Source organism: Aulostomus chinensis, chromosome 10, assembly GCF_037954235.1.
Source record: "Aulostomus chinensis isolate RoL2024-O1b breed Wild chromosome 10, RoL_Achi_v1.0, whole genome shotgun sequence".
In the NCBI taxonomy this organism is placed as follows: Eukaryota; Metazoa; Chordata; class Actinopteri; order Syngnathiformes; family Aulostomidae; genus Aulostomus; species Aulostomus chinensis.
The window spans coordinates 18,918,135-18,932,161 of record NC_141329.1 but is presented as its reverse complement, the minus strand read 5'-3'; the positions used below and the strand labels follow the sequence as shown (position 1 = coordinate 18,932,161).

Here is a 14,027-nt window from a genome sequence, read left to right as displayed (position 1 = left end):
TCGCTCACTTGACCTGGTGGCGGTGGTCATGACGCGCCAGAGCGTCGGGGTCCCTTCAGGGTTCAAATATTCCTCCTTGGCGATGCAAAGTGGAGTATGTTTATCTCATCCACAGCAAAGTACTGCATCTGCCATTTGTCTCCTTCACATTTTCGAAGGATTTCTGCGCATACACGCTGCTTGACATTCAATTTACAGGCTGCGGGGAGCTTCTTTTCCCTGAGGCCAGCTCAAGCGGGTCCCCAGGTCCTCAACGCTGCCCTTTCCGCCCACTGAAGTGAAAAAAGCTTACAGCACCTGGTATTCCCAGGCGGTCTCCCATCCAAGTACTAACCAGGCCCGACCCTGCTTAGCTTCCGAGATCAGACGAGATCGGGCGTGTTCAGAGTGGTATGGCCGTAAGCGGAGGACTGCCACTCCTGCGGGCCTTATATGCATTTCGCTCACTTGACCTGGTGGCGGTGGTCATGACGCGCCAGAGCGTCGGGGTCCCTTCAGGGTTCAAATATTCCTCCTTGGCGATGCAAAGTGGAGTATGTTTATCTCATCCACAGCAAAGTACAGCATCTGCCATTTGTCTCCTTCACATTTTTGAAAGAGTTCTGCGCATACACGCTGCTTGACATTCAATTTACAGGCTGCGGGGAGCTTCTTTTCCCTGAGGCCAGCTCAAGCGGGTCCTCAACGCTGCCCTTTCCGCCCACTGAAGTGAAAAAAGCTTACAGCACCTGGTATTCCCAGGCGGTCTCCCATCCAAGTACTAACCAGGCCCGACCCTGCTTAGCTTCCGAGATCAGACGAGATCGGGCGTGTTCAGAGTGGTATGGCCGTAAGCGGAGGACTGTTACTCCTGCGGGCCTTATATGCATTTCGCTCACTTGACCTGGTCGCGGTGGTCATGACGCGCCAGAGCGTCGGGGTCCCTTCAGGGTTCAAATATTCCTCCTTGGCGATGCAAAGTGGAGTATGTTTATCTCATCCACAGCAAAGTACAGCATCTGCCATTTGTCTCCTTCACATTTTTGAAAGAGTTCTGCGCATACACGCTGCTTGACATTCAATTTACAGGCTGCGGGGAGCTTCTTTTCCCTGAGGCCAGCTCAAGCGGGTCCTCAACGCTGCCCTTTCCGCCCACTGAAGTGAAAAAAGCTTACAGCACCTGGTATTCCCAGGCGGTCTCCCATCCAAGTACTAACCAGGCCCGACCCTGCTTAGCTTCCGAGATCAGACGAGATCGGGCGTGTTCAGAGTGGTATGGCCGTAAGCGGAGGACTGCCACTCCTGCGGGCGGGCCTTATATGCATTTCGCTCACTTGACCTGGTGGCGGTGGTCATGACGCGCCAGAGCGTCGGGGTCCCTTCAGGGTTCAAATATTCCTCCTTGGCGATGCAAAGTGGAGTATGTTTATCTCATCCACAGCAAAGTACAGCATCTGCCATTTGTCTCCTTCAAATTTTTGAAAGAGTTCTGCGCATACACGCTGCTTGACATTCAATTTACAGGCTGCGGGGAGCTTCTTTTCCCTGAGGCCAGCTCAAGCGGGTCCTCAACGCTGCCCTTTCCGCCCACTGAAGTGAAAAAAGCTTACAGCACCTGGTATTCCCAGGCGGTCTCCCATCCAAGTACTAACCAGGCCCGACCCTGCTTAGCTTCCGAGATCAGACGAGATCGGGCGTGTTCAGAGTGGTATGGCCGTAAGCGGAAGACTGCCACTCCTGCGGGCCTTATATGCATTTCGCTCACTTGACCTGGTCGCGGTGGTCATGACGCGCCAGAGCGTCGGGGTCCCTTCAGGGTTCAAATATTCCTCCTTGGCGATGCAAAGTGGAGTATGTTTATCTCATCCACAGCAAAGTACAGCATCTGCCATTTGTCTCCTTCACATTTTTGAAAGAGTTCTGCGCATACACGCTGCTTGACATTCAATTTACAGGCTGCGGGGAGCTTCTTTTCCCTGAGGCCAGCTCAAGCGGGTCCTCAACGCTGCCCTTTCCGCCCACTGAAGTGAAAAAAGCTTACAGCACCTGGTATTCCCAGGCGGTCTCCCATCCAAGTACTAACCAGGCCCGACCCTGCTTAGCTTCCGAGATCAGACGAGATTGGGCGTGTTCAGAGTGGTATGGCCGTAAGCGGAGGACTGTTACTCCTGCGGGCCTTATATGCATTTCGCTCACTTGACCTGGTCGCGGTGGTCATGACGCGCCAGAGCGTCGGGGTCCCTTCAGGGTTCAAATATTCCTCCTTGGCAATGCAAAGTGGAGTATGTTTATCTCATCCACAGCAAAGTACAGCATCTGCCATTTGTCTCCTTCACATTTTTGAAAGAGTTCTGCGCATACACGCTGCTTGACATTCAATTTACAGGCTGCGGGGAGCTTCTTTTCCCTGAGGCCAGCTCAAGCGGGTCCCCAGGTCCTCAACGCTGCCCTTTCCGCCCACTGAAGTGAAAAAAGCTTACAGCACCTGGTATTCCCAGGCGGTCTCCCATCCAAGTACTAACCAGGCCCGACCCTGCTTAGCTTCCGAGATCAGACGAGATCGGGCGTGTTCAGAGTGGTATGGCCGTAAGCGGAGGACTGCCACTCCTGCGGGCGGGCCTTATATGCATTTCGCTCACTTGACCTGGTGGCGGTGGTCATGACGCGCCAGAGCGTCGGGGTCCCTTCAGGGTTCAAATATTCCTCCTTGGCGATGCAAAGTGGAGTATGTTTATCTCATCCACAGCAAAGTACTGCATCTGCCATTTGTCTCCTTCACATTTTCGAAGGATTTCTGCGCATACACGCTGCTTGACATTCAATTTACAGGCTGCGGGGAGCTTCTTTTCCCTGAGGCCAGCTCAAGCGGGTCCCCAGGTCCTCAACGCTGCCCTTTCCGCCCACTGAAGTGAAAAAAGCTTACAGCACCTGGTATTCCCAGGCGGTCTCCCATCCAAGTACTAACCAGGCCCGACCCTGCTTAGCTTCCGAGATCAGACGAGATCGGGCGTGTTCAGAGTGGTATGGCCGTAAGCGGAGGACTGCCACTCCTGCGGGCCTTATATGCATTTCGCTCACTTGACCTGGTGGCGGTGGTCATGACGCGCCAGAGCGTCGGGGTCCCTTCAGGGTTCAAATATTCCTCCTTGGCGATGCAAAGTGGAGTATGTTTATCTCATCCACAGCAAAGTACAGCATCTGCCATTTGTCTCCTTCACATTTTTGAAAGAGTTCTGCGCATACACGCTGCTTGACATTCAATTTACAGGCTGCGGGGAGCTTCTTTTCCCTGAGGCCAGCTCAAGCGGGTCCTCAACGCTGCCCTTTCCGCCCACTGAAGTGAAAAAAGCTTACAGCACCTGGTATTCCCAGGCGGTCTCCCATCCAAGTACTAACCAGGCCCGACCCTGCTTAGCTTCCGAGATCAGACGAGATCGGGCGTGTTCAGAGTGGTATGGCCGTAAGCGGAGGACTGCCACTCCTGCGGGCCTTATATGCATTTCGCTCACTTGACCTGGTCGCGGTGGTCATGACGCGCCAGAGCGTCGGGGTCCCTTCAGGGTTCAAATATTCCTCCTTGGCGATGCAAAGTGGAGTATGTTTATCTCATCCACAGCAAAGTACAGCATCTGCCATTTGTCTCCTTCACATTTTTGAAAGAGTTCTGCGCATACACGCTGCTTGACATTCAATTTACAGGCTGCGGGGAGCTTCTTTTCCCTGAGGCCAGCTCAAGCGGGTCCTCAACGCTGCCCTTTCCGCCCACTGAAGTGAAAAAAGCTTACAGCACCTGGTATTCCCAGGCGGTCTCCCATCCAAGTACTAACCAGGCCCGACCCTGCTTAGCTTCCGAGATCAGACGAGATCGGGCGTGTTCAGAGTGGTATGGCCGTAAGCGGAGGACTGCCACTCCTGCGGGCCTTATATGCATTTCGCTCACTTGACCTGGTGGCGGTGGTCATGACGCGCCAGAGCGTCGGGGTCCCTTCAGGGTTCAAATATTCCTCCTTGGCGATGCAAAGTGGAGTATGTTTATCTCATCCACAGCAAAGTACAGCATCTGCCATTTGTCTCCTTCACATTTTTGAAAGAGTTCTGCGCATACACGCTGCTTGACATTCAATTTACAGGCTGCGGGGAGCTTCTTTTCCCTGAGGCCAGCTCAAGCGGGTCCTCAACGCTGCCCTTTCCGCCCACTGAAGTGAAAAAAGCTTACAGCACCTGGTATTCCCAGGCGGTCTCCCATCCAAGTACTAACCAGGCCCGACCCTGCTTAGCTTCCGAGATCAGACGAGATCGGGCGTGTTCAGAGTGGTATGGCCGTAAGCGGAGGACTGCCACTCCTGCGGGCCTTATATGCATTTCGCTCACTTGACCTGGTCGCGGTGGTCATGACGCGCCAGAGCGTCGGGGTCCCTTCAGGGTTCAAATATTCCTCCTTGGCGATGCAAAGTGGAGTATGTTTATCTCATCCACAGCAAAGTACAGCATCTGCCATTTGTCTCCTTCACATTTTTGAAAGAGTTCTGCGCATACACGCTGCTTGACATTCAATTTACAGGCTGCGGGGAGCTTCTTTTCCCTGAGGCCAGCTCAAGCGGGTCCTCAACGCTGCCCTTTCCGCCCACTGAAGTGAAAAAAGCTTACAGCACCTGGTATTCCCAGGCGGTCTCCCATCCAAGTACTAACCAGGCCCGACCCTGCTTAGCTTCCGAGATCAGACGAGATCGGGCGTGTTCAGAGTGGTATGGCCGTAAGCGGAGGACTGCCACTCCTGCGGGCCTTATATGCATTTCGCTCACTTGACCTGGTCGCGGTGGTCATGACGCGCCAGAGCGTCGGGGTCCCTTCAGGGTTCAAATATTCCTCCTTGGCGATGCAAAGTGGAGTATGTTTATCTCATCCACAGCAAAGTACAGCATCTGCCATTTGTCTCCTTCACATTTTTGAAAGAGTTCTGCGCATACACGCTGCTTGACATTCAATTTACAGGCTGCGGGGAGCTTCTTTTCCCTGAGGCCAGCTCAAGCGGGTCCCCAGGTCCTCAACGCTGCCCTTTCCGCCCACTGAAGTGAAAAAAGCTTACAGCACCTGGTATTCCCAGGCGGTCTCCCATCCAAGTACTAACCAGGCCCGACCCTGCTTAGCTTCCGAGATCAGACGAGATCGGGCGTGTTCAGAGTGGTATGGCCGTAAGCGGAGGACTGTTACTCCTGCGGGCCTTATATGCATTTCGCTCACTTGACCTGGTCGCGGTGGTCATGACGCGCCAGAGCGTCGGGGTCCCTTCAGGGTTCAAATATTCCTCCTTGGCAATGCAAAGTGGAGTATGTTTATCTCATCCACAGCAAAGTACAGCATCTGCCATTTGTCTCCTTCACATTTTTGAAAGAGTTCTGCGCATACACGCTGCTTGACATTCAATTTACAGGCTGCGGGGAGCTTCTTTTCCCTGAGGCCAGCTCAAGCGGGTCCCCAGGTCCTCAACGCTGCCCTTTCCGCCCACTGAAGTGAAAAAAGCTTACAGCACCTGGTATTCCCAGGCGGTCTCCCATCCAAGTACTAACCAGGCCCGACCCTGCTTAGCTTCCGAGATCAGACGAGATCGGGCGTGTTCAGAGTGGTATGGCCGTAAGCGGAGGACTGCCACTCCTGCGGGCGGGCCTTATATGCATTTCGCTCACTTGACCTGGTGGCGGTGGTCATGACGCGCCAGAGCGTCGGGGTCCCTTCAGGGTTCAAATATTCCTCCTTGGCGATGCAAAGTGGAGTATGTTTATCTCATCCACAGCAAAGTACTGCATCTGCCATTTGTCTCCTTCACATTTTCGAAGGATTTCTGCGCATACACGCTGCTTGACATTCAATTTACAGGCTGCGGGGAGCTTCTTTTCCCTGAGGCCAGCTCAAGCGGGTCCCCAGGTCCTCAACGCTGCCCTTTCCGCCCACTGAAGTGAAAAAAGCTTACAGCACCTGGTATTCCCAGGCGGTCTCCCATCCAAGTACTAACCAGGCCCGACCCTGCTTAGCTTCCGAGATCAGACGAGATCGGGCGTGTTCAGAGTGGTATGGCCGTAAGCGGAGGACTTCCACTCCTGCGGGCCTTATATGCATTTCGCTCACTTGACCTGGTGGCGGTGGTCATGACGCGCCAGAGCGTCGGGGTCCCTTCAGGGTTCAAATATTCCTCCTTGGCGATGCAAAGTGGAGTATGTTTATCTCATCCACAGCAAAGTACAGCATCTGCCATTTGTCTCCTTCACATTTTTGAAAGAGTTCTGCGCATACACGCTGCTTGACATTCAATTTACAGGCTGCGGGGAGCTTCTTTTCCCTGAGGCCAGCTCAAGCGGGTCCCCAGGTCCTCAACGCTGCCCTTTCCGCCCACTGAAGTGAAAAAAGCTTACAGCACCTGGTATTCCCAGGCGGTCTCCCATCCAAGTACTAACCAGGCCCGACCCTGCTTAGCTTCCGAGATCAGACGAGATCGGGCGTGTTCAGAGTGGTATGGCCGTAAGCGGAGGACTGTTACTCCTGCGGGCCTTATATGCATTTCGCTCACTTGACCTGGTCGCGGTGGTCATGACGCGCCAGAGCGTCGGGGTCCCTTCAGGGTTCAAATATTCCTCCTTGGCGATGCAAAGTGGAGTATGTTTATCTCATCCACAGCAAAGTACAGCATCTGCCATTTGTCTCCTTCACATTTTTGAAAGAGTTCTGCGCATACACGCTGCTTGACATTCAATTTACAGGCTGCGGGGAGCTTCTTTTCCCTGAGGCCAGCTCAAGCGGGTCCCCAGGTCCTCAACGCTGCCCTTTCCGCCCACTGAAGTGAAAAAAGCTTACAGCACCTGGTATTCCCAGGCGGTCTCCCATCCAAGTACTAACCAGGCCCGACCCTGCTTAGCTTCCGAGATCAGACGAGATCGGGCGTGTTCAGAGTGGTATGGCCGTAAGCGGAGGACTGCCACTCCTGCGGGCCTTATATGCATTTCGCTCACTTGACCTGGTGGCGGTGGTCATGACGCGCCAGAGCGTCGGGGTCCCTTCAGGGTTCAAATATTCCTCCTTGGCGATGCAAAGTGGAGTATGTTTATCTCATCCACAGCAAAGTACTGCATCTGCCATTTGTCTCCTTCACATTTTCGAAGGATTTCTGCGCATACACGCTGCTTGACATTCAATTTACAGGCTGCGGGGAGCTTCTTTTCCCTGAGGCCAGCTCAAGCGGGTCCCCAGGTCCTCAACGCTGCCCTTTCCGCCCACTGAAGTGAAAAAAGCTTACAGCACCTGGTATTCCCAGGCGGTCTCCCATCCAAGTACTAACCAGGCCCGACCCTGCTTAGCTTCCGAGATCAGACGAGATCGGGCGTGTTCAGAGTGGTATGGCCGTAAGCGGAGGACTGCCACTCCTGCGGGCCTTATATGCATTTCGCTCACTTGACCTGGTGGCGGTGGTCATGACGCGCCAGAGCGTCGGGGTCCCTTCAGGGTTCAAATATTCCTCCTTGGCGATGCAAAGTGGAGTATGTTTATCTCATCCACAGCAAAGTACTGCATCTGCCATTTGTCTCCTTCACATTTTCGAAGGATTTCTGCGCATACACGCTGCTTGACATTCAATTTACAGGCTGCGGGGAGCTTCTTTTCCCTGAGGCCAGCTCAAGCGGGTCCCCAGGTCCTCAACGCTGCCCTTTCCGCCCACTGAAGTGAAAAAAGCTTACAGCACCTGGTATTCCCAGGCGGTCTCCCATCCAAGTACTAACCAGGCCCGACCCTGCTTAGCTTCCGAGATCAGACGAGATCGGGCGTGTTCAGAGTGGTATGGCCGTAAGCGGAGGACTGCCACTCCTGCGGGCCTTATATGCATTTCGCTCACTTGACCTGGTCGCGGTGGTCATGACGCGCCAGAGCGTCGGGGTCCCTTCAGGGTTCAAATATTCCTCCTTGGCGATGCAAAGTGGAGTATGTTTATCTCATCCACAGCAAAGTACAGCATCTGCCATTTGTCTCCTTCACATTTTCGAAGGATTTCTGCGCATACACGCTGCTTGACATTCAATTTACAGGCTGCGGGGAGCTTCTTTTCCCTGAGGCCAGCTCAAGCGGGTCCTCAACGCTGCCCTTTCCGCCCACTGAAGTGAAAAAAGCTTACAGCACCTGGTATTCCCAGGCGGTCTCCCATCCAAGTACTAACCAGGCCCGACCCTGCTTAGCTTCCGAGATCAGACGAGATCGGGCGTGTTCAGAGTGGTATGGCCGTAAGCGGAGGACTGCCACTCCTGCGGGCCTTATATGCATTTCGCTCACTTGACCTGGTCGCGGTGGTCATGACGCGCCAGAGCGTCGGGGTCCCTTCAGGGTTCAAATATTCCTCCTTGGCGATGCAAAGTGGAGTATGTTTATCTCATCCACAGCAAAGTACAGCATCTGCCATTTGTCTCCTTCACATTTTTGAAAGAGTTCTGCGCATACACGCTGCTTGACATTCAATTTACAGGCTGCGGGGAGCTTCTTTTCCCTGAGGCCAGCTCAAGCGGGTCCCCAGGTCCTCAACGCTGCCCTTTCCGCCCACTGAAGTGAAAAAAGCTTACAGCACCTGGTATTCCCAGGCGGTCTCCCATCCAAGTACTAACCAGGCCCGACCCTGCTTAGCTTCCGAGATCAGACGAGATCGGGCGTGTTCAGAGTGGTATGGCCGTAAGCGGAGGACTGCCACTCCTGCGGGCGGGCCTTATATGCATTTCGCTCACTTGACCTGGTGGCGGTGGTCATGACGCGCCAGAGCGTCGGGGTCCCTTCAGGGTTCAAATATTCCTCCTTGGCGATGCAAAGTGGAGTATGTTTATCTCATCCACAGCAAAGTACTGCATCTGCCATTTGTCTCCTTCACATTTTCGAAGGATTTCTGCGCATACACGCTGCTTGACATTCAATTTACAGGCTGCGGGGAGCTTCTTTTCCCTGAGGCCAGCTCAAGCGGGTCCCCAGGTCCTCAACGCTGCCCTTTCCGCCCACTGAAGTGAAAAAAGCTTACAGCACCTGGTATTCCCAGGCGGTCTCCCATCCAAGTACTAACCAGGCCCGACCCTGCTTAGCTTCCGAGATCAGACGAGATCGGGCGTGTTCAGAGTGGTATGGCCGTAAGCGGAGGACTGCCACTCCTGCGGGCCTTATATGCATTTCGCTCACTTGACCTGGTCGCGGTGGTCATGACGCGCCAGAGCGTCGGGGTCCCTTCAGGGTTCAAATATTCCTCCTTGGCGATGCAAAGTGGAGTATGTTTATCTCATCCACAGCAAAGTACTGCATCTGCCATTTGTCTCCTTCACATTTTCGAAGGATTTCTGCGCATACACGCTGCTTGACATTCAATTTACAGGCTGCGGGGAGCTTCTTTTCCCTGAGGCCAGCTCAAGCGGGTCCCCAGGTCCTCAACGCTGCCCTTTCCGCCCACTGAAGTGAAAAAAGCTTACAGCACCTGGTATTCCCAGGCGGTCTCCCATCCAAGTACTAACCAGGCCCGACCCTGCTTAGCTTCCGAGATCAGACGAGATCGGGCGTGTTCAGAGTGGTATGGCCGTAAGCGGAGGACTGCCACTCCTGCGGGCCTTATATGCATTTCGCTCACTTGACCTGGTCGCGGTGGTCATGACGCGCCAGAGCGTCGGGGTCCCTTCAGGGTTCAAATATTCCTCCTTGGCGATGCAAAGTGGAGTATGTTTATCTCATCCACAGCAAAGTACAGCATCTGCCATTTGTCTCCTTCACATTTTCGAAGGATTTCTGCGCATACACGCTGCTTGACATTCAATTTACAGGCTGCGGGGAGCTTCTTTTCCCTGAGGCCAGCTCAAGCGGGTCCTCAACGCTGCCCTTTCCGCCCACTGAAGTGAAAAAAGCTTACAGCACCTGGTATTCCCAGGCGGTCTCCCATCCAAGTACTAACCAGGCCCGACCCTGCTTAGCTTCCGAGATCAGACGAGATCGGGCGTGTTCAGAGTGGTATGGCCGTAAGCGGAGGACTGTTACTCCTGCGGGCCTTATATGCATTTCGCTCACTTGACCTGGTCGCGGTGGTCATGACGCGCCAGAGCGTCGGGGTCCCTTCAGGGTTCAAATATTCCTCCTTGGCAATGCAAAGTGGAGTATGTTTATCTCATCCACAGCAAAGTACAGCATCTGCCATTTGTCTCCTTCACATTTTTGAAAGAGTTCTGCGCATACACGCTGCTTGACATTCAATTTACAGGCTGCGGGGAGCTTCTTTTCCCTGAGGCCAGCTCAAGCGGGTCCCCAGGTCCTCAACGCTGCCCTTTCCGCCCACTGAAGTGAAAAAAGCTTACAGCACCTGGTATTCCCAGGCGGTCTCCCATCCAAGTACTAACCAGGCCCGACCCTGCTTAGCTTCCGAGATCAGACGAGATCGGGCGTGTTCAGAGATGTATGGCCGTAAGCGGAGGACTGCCACTCCTGCGGGCCTTATATGCATTTCGCTCACTTGACCTGGTGGCGGTGGTCATGACGCGCCAGAGCGTCGGGGTCCCTTCAGGGTTCAAATATTCCTCCTTGGCGATGCAAAGTGGAGTATGTTTATCTCATCCACAGCAAAGTACTGCATCTGCCATTTGTCTCCTTCACATTTTCGAAGGATTTCTGCGCATACACGCTGCTTGACATTCAATTTACAGGCTGCGGGGAGCTTCTTTTCCCTGAGGCCAGCTCAAGCGGGTCCCCAGGTCCTCAACGCTGCCCTTTCCGCCCACTGAAGTGAAAAAAGCTTACAGCACCTGGTATTCCCAGGCGGTCTCCCATCCAAGTACTAACCAGGCCCGACCCTGCTTAGCTTCCGAGATCAGACGAGATCGGGCGTGTTCAGAGTGGTATGGCCGTAAGCGGAGGACTGCCACTCCTGCGGGCCTTATATGCATTTCGCTCACTTGACCTGGTCGCGGTGGTCATGACGCGCCAGAGCGTCGGGGTCCCTTCAGGGTTCAAATATTCCTCCTTGGCGATGCAAAGTGGAGTATGTTTATCTCATCCACAGCAAAGTACAGCATCTGCCATTTGTCTCCTTCACATTTTTGAAAGAGTTCTGCGCATACACGCTGCTTGACATTCAATTTACAGGCTGCGGGGAGCTTCTTTTCCCTGAGGCCAGCTCAAGCGGGTCCTCAACGCTGCCCTTTCCGCCCACTGAAGTGAAAAAAGCTTACAGCACCTGGTATTCCCAGGCGGTCTCCCATCCAAGTACTAACCAGGCCCGACCCTGCTTAGCTTCCGAGATCAGACGAGATCGGGCGTGTTCAGAGTGGTATGGCCGTAAGCGGAGGACTGCCACTCCTGCGGGCGGGCCTTATATGCATTTCGCTCACTTGACCTGGTGGCGGTGGTCATGACGCGCCAGAGCGTCGGGGTCCCTTCAGGGTTCAAATATTCCTCCTTGGCGATGCAAAGTGGAGTATGTTTATCTCATCCACAGCAAAGTACTGCATCTGCCATTTGTCTCCTTCACATTTTCGAAGGATTTCTGCGCATACACGCTGCTTGACATTCAATTTACAGGCTGCGGGGAGCTTCTTTTCCCTGAGGCCAGCTCAAGCGGGTCCCCAGGTCCTCAACGCTGCCCTTTCCGCCCACTGAAGTGAAAAAAGCTTACAGCACCTGGTATTCCCAGGCGGTCTCCCATCCAAGTACTAACCAGGCCCGACCCTGCTTAGCTTCCGAGATCAGACGAGATCGGGCGTGTTCAGAGTGGTATGGCCGTAAGCGGAGGACTGCCACTCCTGCGGGCCTTATATGCATTTCGCTCACTTGACCTGGTCGCGGTGGTCATGACGCGCCAGAGCGTCGGGGTCCCTTCAGGGTTCAAATATTCCTCCTTGGCGATGCAAAGTGGAGTATGTTTATCTCATCCACAGCAAAGTACTGCATCTGCCATTTGTCTCCTTCACATTTTCGAAGGATTTCTGCGCATACACGCTGCTTGACATTCAATTTACAGGCTGCGGGGAGCTTCTTTTCCCTGAGGCCAGCTCAAGCGGGTCCCCAGGTCCTCAACGCTGCCCTTTCCGCCCACTGAAGTGAAAAAAGCTTACAGCACCTGGTATTCCCAGGCGGTCTCCCATCCAAGTACTAACCAGGCCCGACCCTGCTTAGCTTCCGAGATCAGACGAGATCGGGCGTGTTCAGAGTGGTATGGCCGTAAGCGGAGGACTGCCACTCCTGCGGGCCTTATATGCATTTCGCTCACTTGACCTGGTCGCGGTGGTCATGACGCGCCAGAGCGTCGGGGTCCCTTCAGGGTTCAAATATTCCTCCTTGGCGATGCAAAGTGGAGTATGTTTATCTCATCCACAGCAAAGTACAGCATCTGCCATTTGTCTCCTTCACATTTTCGAAGGATTTCTGCGCATACACGCTGCTTGACATTCAATTTACAGGCTGCGGGGAGCTTCTTTTCCCTGAGGCCAGCTCAAGCGGGTCCTCAACGCTGCCCTTTCCGCCCACTGAAGTGAAAAAAGCTTACAGCACCTGGTATTCCCAGGCGGTCTCCCATCCAAGTACTAACCAGGCCCGACCCTGCTTAGCTTCCGAGATCAGACGAGATCGGGCGTGTTCAGAGTGGTATGGCCGTAAGCGGAGGACTGTTACTCCTGCGGGCCTTATATGCATTTCGCTCACTTGACCTGGTCGCGGTGGTCATGACGCGCCAGAGCGTCGGGGTCCCTTCAGGGTTCAAATATTCCTCCTTGGCAATGCAAAGTGGAGTATGTTTATCTCATCCACAGCAAAGTACAGCATCTGCCATTTGTCTCCTTCACATTTTTGAAAGAGTTCTGCGCATACACGCTGCTTGACATTCAATTTACAGGCTGCGGGGAGCTTCTTTTCCCTGAGGCCAGCTCAAGCGGGTCCCCAGGTCCTCAACGCTGCCCTTTCCGCCCACTGAAGTGAAAAAAGCTTACAGCACCTGGTATTCCCAGGCGGTCTCCCATCCAAGTACTAACCAGGCCCGACCCTGCTTAGCTTCCGAGATCAGACGAGATCGGGCGTGTTCAGAGTGGTATGGCCGTAAGCGGAGGACTGCCACTCCTGCGGGCCTTATATGCATTTCGCTCACTTGACCTGGTGGCGGTGGTCATGACGCGCCAGAGCGTCGGGGTCCCTTCAGGGTTCAAATATTCCTCCTTGGCGATGCAAAGTGGAGTATGTTTATCTCATCCACAGCAAAGTACTGCATCTGCCATTTGTCTCCTTCACATTTTCGAAGGATTTCTGCGCATACACGCTGCTTGACATTCAATTTACAGGCTGCGGGGAGCTTCTTTTCCCTGAGGCCAGCTCAAGCGGGTCCCCAGGTCCTCAACGCTGCCCTTTCCGCCCACTGAAGTGAAAAAAGCTTACAGCACCTGGTATTCCCAGGCGGTCTCCCATCCAAGTACTAACCAGGCCCGACCCTGCTTAGCTTCCGAGATCAGACGAGATCGGGCGTGTTCAGAGTGGTATGGCCGTAAGCGGAGGACTGCCACTCCTGCGGGCCTTATATGCATTTCGCTCACTTGACCTGGTCGCGGTGGTCATGACGCGCCAGAGCGTCGGGGTCCCTTCAGGGTTCAAATATTCCTCCTTGGCGATGCAAAGTGGAGTATGTTTATCTCATCCACAGCAAAGTACAGCATCTGCCATTTGTCTCCTTCACATTTTTGAAAGAGTTCTGCGCATACACGCTGCTTGACATTCAATTTACAGGCTGCGGGGAGCTTCTTTTCCCTGAGGCCAGCTCAAGCGGGTCCTCAACGCTGCCCTTTCCGCCCACTGAAGTGAAAAAAGCTTACAGCACCTGGTATTCCCAGGCGGTCTCCCATCCAAGTACTAACCAGGCCCGACCCTGCTTAGCTTCCGAGATCAGACGAGATCGGGCGTGTTCAGAGTGGTATGGCCGTAAGCGGAGGACTGCCACTCCTGCGGGCCTTATATGCATTTCGCTCACTTGACCTGGTCGCGGTGGTCATGACGCGCCAGAGCGTCGGGGTCCCTTCAGGGTT

General features: G+C 54.1%; 32 non-coding genes across 32 annotated transcripts; all 32 read right to left on the bottom strand.

Annotated features, from left to right (window-relative positions):
- Nucleotides 1–285: 285 nt before the first annotated feature.
- Nucleotides 286–404, bottom strand: LOC147254654 (5S ribosomal RNA). The gene has a single exon (XR_015118375.1). It is a non-coding gene; the product is annotated as a 5S ribosomal RNA (ribosomal RNA).
- Nucleotides 405–716: 312 nt separating this feature from the next.
- Nucleotides 717–835, bottom strand: LOC147254653 (5S ribosomal RNA). Its single transcript, XR_015118374.1, has one exon. It is a non-coding gene; the product is annotated as a 5S ribosomal RNA (ribosomal RNA).
- Nucleotides 836–1,147: 312 nt separating this feature from the next.
- Nucleotides 1,148–1,266, bottom strand: LOC147254652 (5S ribosomal RNA). Its single transcript, XR_015118373.1, has one exon. It is a non-coding gene; the product is annotated as a 5S ribosomal RNA (ribosomal RNA).
- A 316-nt stretch (nucleotides 1,267–1,582) lies between these two features.
- Nucleotides 1,583–1,701, bottom strand: LOC147254651 (5S ribosomal RNA). Its single transcript, XR_015118371.1, has one exon. It is a non-coding gene; the product is annotated as a 5S ribosomal RNA (ribosomal RNA).
- Nucleotides 1,702–2,013: 312 nt separating this feature from the next.
- Nucleotides 2,014–2,132, bottom strand: LOC147254650 (5S ribosomal RNA). The gene has a single exon (XR_015118325.1). It is a non-coding gene; the product is annotated as a 5S ribosomal RNA (ribosomal RNA).
- A 320-nt stretch (nucleotides 2,133–2,452) lies between these two features.
- LOC147254649 (5S ribosomal RNA) lies at nucleotides 2,453–2,571 on the bottom strand. The gene has a single exon (XR_015118370.1). It is a non-coding gene; the product is annotated as a 5S ribosomal RNA (ribosomal RNA).
- A 324-nt stretch (nucleotides 2,572–2,895) lies between these two features.
- On the bottom strand, nucleotides 2,896–3,014 carry LOC147254648 (5S ribosomal RNA). The gene has a single exon (XR_015118369.1). It is a non-coding gene; the product is annotated as a 5S ribosomal RNA (ribosomal RNA).
- Nucleotides 3,015–3,326: 312 nt separating this feature from the next.
- On the bottom strand, nucleotides 3,327–3,445 carry LOC147254647 (5S ribosomal RNA). Its single transcript, XR_015118368.1, has one exon. It is a non-coding gene; the product is annotated as a 5S ribosomal RNA (ribosomal RNA).
- Nucleotides 3,446–3,757: 312 nt separating this feature from the next.
- On the bottom strand, nucleotides 3,758–3,876 carry LOC147254646 (5S ribosomal RNA). Its single transcript, XR_015118367.1, has one exon. It is a non-coding gene; the product is annotated as a 5S ribosomal RNA (ribosomal RNA).
- Nucleotides 3,877–4,188: 312 nt separating this feature from the next.
- On the bottom strand, nucleotides 4,189–4,307 carry LOC147254645 (5S ribosomal RNA). The gene has a single exon (XR_015118366.1). It is a non-coding gene; the product is annotated as a 5S ribosomal RNA (ribosomal RNA).
- Nucleotides 4,308–4,619: 312 nt separating this feature from the next.
- LOC147254644 (5S ribosomal RNA) lies at nucleotides 4,620–4,738 on the bottom strand. The gene has a single exon (XR_015118365.1). It is a non-coding gene; the product is annotated as a 5S ribosomal RNA (ribosomal RNA).
- Nucleotides 4,739–5,058: 320 nt separating this feature from the next.
- Nucleotides 5,059–5,177, bottom strand: LOC147254643 (5S ribosomal RNA). The gene has a single exon (XR_015118364.1). It is a non-coding gene; the product is annotated as a 5S ribosomal RNA (ribosomal RNA).
- Nucleotides 5,178–5,497: 320 nt separating this feature from the next.
- On the bottom strand, nucleotides 5,498–5,616 carry LOC147254642 (5S ribosomal RNA). The gene has a single exon (XR_015118363.1). It is a non-coding gene; the product is annotated as a 5S ribosomal RNA (ribosomal RNA).
- Nucleotides 5,617–5,940: 324 nt separating this feature from the next.
- Nucleotides 5,941–6,059, bottom strand: LOC147254641 (5S ribosomal RNA). Its single transcript, XR_015118362.1, has one exon. It is a non-coding gene; the product is annotated as a 5S ribosomal RNA (ribosomal RNA).
- Nucleotides 6,060–6,379: 320 nt separating this feature from the next.
- LOC147254640 (5S ribosomal RNA) lies at nucleotides 6,380–6,498 on the bottom strand. The gene has a single exon (XR_015118360.1). It is a non-coding gene; the product is annotated as a 5S ribosomal RNA (ribosomal RNA).
- A 320-nt stretch (nucleotides 6,499–6,818) lies between these two features.
- On the bottom strand, nucleotides 6,819–6,937 carry LOC147254639 (5S ribosomal RNA). Its single transcript, XR_015118359.1, has one exon. It is a non-coding gene; the product is annotated as a 5S ribosomal RNA (ribosomal RNA).
- Nucleotides 6,938–7,257: 320 nt separating this feature from the next.
- Nucleotides 7,258–7,376, bottom strand: LOC147254638 (5S ribosomal RNA). The gene has a single exon (XR_015118358.1). It is a non-coding gene; the product is annotated as a 5S ribosomal RNA (ribosomal RNA).
- A 320-nt stretch (nucleotides 7,377–7,696) lies between these two features.
- Nucleotides 7,697–7,815, bottom strand: LOC147254637 (5S ribosomal RNA). Its single transcript, XR_015118357.1, has one exon. It is a non-coding gene; the product is annotated as a 5S ribosomal RNA (ribosomal RNA).
- Nucleotides 7,816–8,127: 312 nt separating this feature from the next.
- LOC147254636 (5S ribosomal RNA) lies at nucleotides 8,128–8,246 on the bottom strand. The gene has a single exon (XR_015118356.1). It is a non-coding gene; the product is annotated as a 5S ribosomal RNA (ribosomal RNA).
- A 320-nt stretch (nucleotides 8,247–8,566) lies between these two features.
- LOC147254635 (5S ribosomal RNA) lies at nucleotides 8,567–8,685 on the bottom strand. The gene has a single exon (XR_015118355.1). It is a non-coding gene; the product is annotated as a 5S ribosomal RNA (ribosomal RNA).
- A 324-nt stretch (nucleotides 8,686–9,009) lies between these two features.
- On the bottom strand, nucleotides 9,010–9,128 carry LOC147254634 (5S ribosomal RNA). Its single transcript, XR_015118354.1, has one exon. It is a non-coding gene; the product is annotated as a 5S ribosomal RNA (ribosomal RNA).
- Nucleotides 9,129–9,448: 320 nt separating this feature from the next.
- On the bottom strand, nucleotides 9,449–9,567 carry LOC147254633 (5S ribosomal RNA). Its single transcript, XR_015118353.1, has one exon. It is a non-coding gene; the product is annotated as a 5S ribosomal RNA (ribosomal RNA).
- Nucleotides 9,568–9,879: 312 nt separating this feature from the next.
- On the bottom strand, nucleotides 9,880–9,998 carry LOC147254632 (5S ribosomal RNA). The gene has a single exon (XR_015118352.1). It is a non-coding gene; the product is annotated as a 5S ribosomal RNA (ribosomal RNA).
- Nucleotides 9,999–10,318: 320 nt separating this feature from the next.
- LOC147254631 (5S ribosomal RNA) lies at nucleotides 10,319–10,437 on the bottom strand. The gene has a single exon (XR_015118336.1). It is a non-coding gene; the product is annotated as a 5S ribosomal RNA (ribosomal RNA).
- Nucleotides 10,438–10,757: 320 nt separating this feature from the next.
- Nucleotides 10,758–10,876, bottom strand: LOC147254630 (5S ribosomal RNA). The gene has a single exon (XR_015118351.1). It is a non-coding gene; the product is annotated as a 5S ribosomal RNA (ribosomal RNA).
- A 312-nt stretch (nucleotides 10,877–11,188) lies between these two features.
- Nucleotides 11,189–11,307, bottom strand: LOC147254629 (5S ribosomal RNA). The gene has a single exon (XR_015118349.1). It is a non-coding gene; the product is annotated as a 5S ribosomal RNA (ribosomal RNA).
- A 324-nt stretch (nucleotides 11,308–11,631) lies between these two features.
- On the bottom strand, nucleotides 11,632–11,750 carry LOC147254628 (5S ribosomal RNA). The gene has a single exon (XR_015118345.1). It is a non-coding gene; the product is annotated as a 5S ribosomal RNA (ribosomal RNA).
- A 320-nt stretch (nucleotides 11,751–12,070) lies between these two features.
- On the bottom strand, nucleotides 12,071–12,189 carry LOC147254627 (5S ribosomal RNA). Its single transcript, XR_015118337.1, has one exon. It is a non-coding gene; the product is annotated as a 5S ribosomal RNA (ribosomal RNA).
- A 312-nt stretch (nucleotides 12,190–12,501) lies between these two features.
- On the bottom strand, nucleotides 12,502–12,620 carry LOC147254626 (5S ribosomal RNA). Its single transcript, XR_015118326.1, has one exon. It is a non-coding gene; the product is annotated as a 5S ribosomal RNA (ribosomal RNA).
- A 320-nt stretch (nucleotides 12,621–12,940) lies between these two features.
- Nucleotides 12,941–13,059, bottom strand: LOC147254625 (5S ribosomal RNA). The gene has a single exon (XR_015118315.1). It is a non-coding gene; the product is annotated as a 5S ribosomal RNA (ribosomal RNA).
- Nucleotides 13,060–13,379: 320 nt separating this feature from the next.
- Nucleotides 13,380–13,498, bottom strand: LOC147254624 (5S ribosomal RNA). Its single transcript, XR_015118304.1, has one exon. It is a non-coding gene; the product is annotated as a 5S ribosomal RNA (ribosomal RNA).
- A 312-nt stretch (nucleotides 13,499–13,810) lies between these two features.
- Nucleotides 13,811–13,929, bottom strand: LOC147254623 (5S ribosomal RNA). The gene has a single exon (XR_015118293.1). It is a non-coding gene; the product is annotated as a 5S ribosomal RNA (ribosomal RNA).
- Between the last annotated feature and the right edge of the window lie 98 nt (nucleotides 13,930–14,027).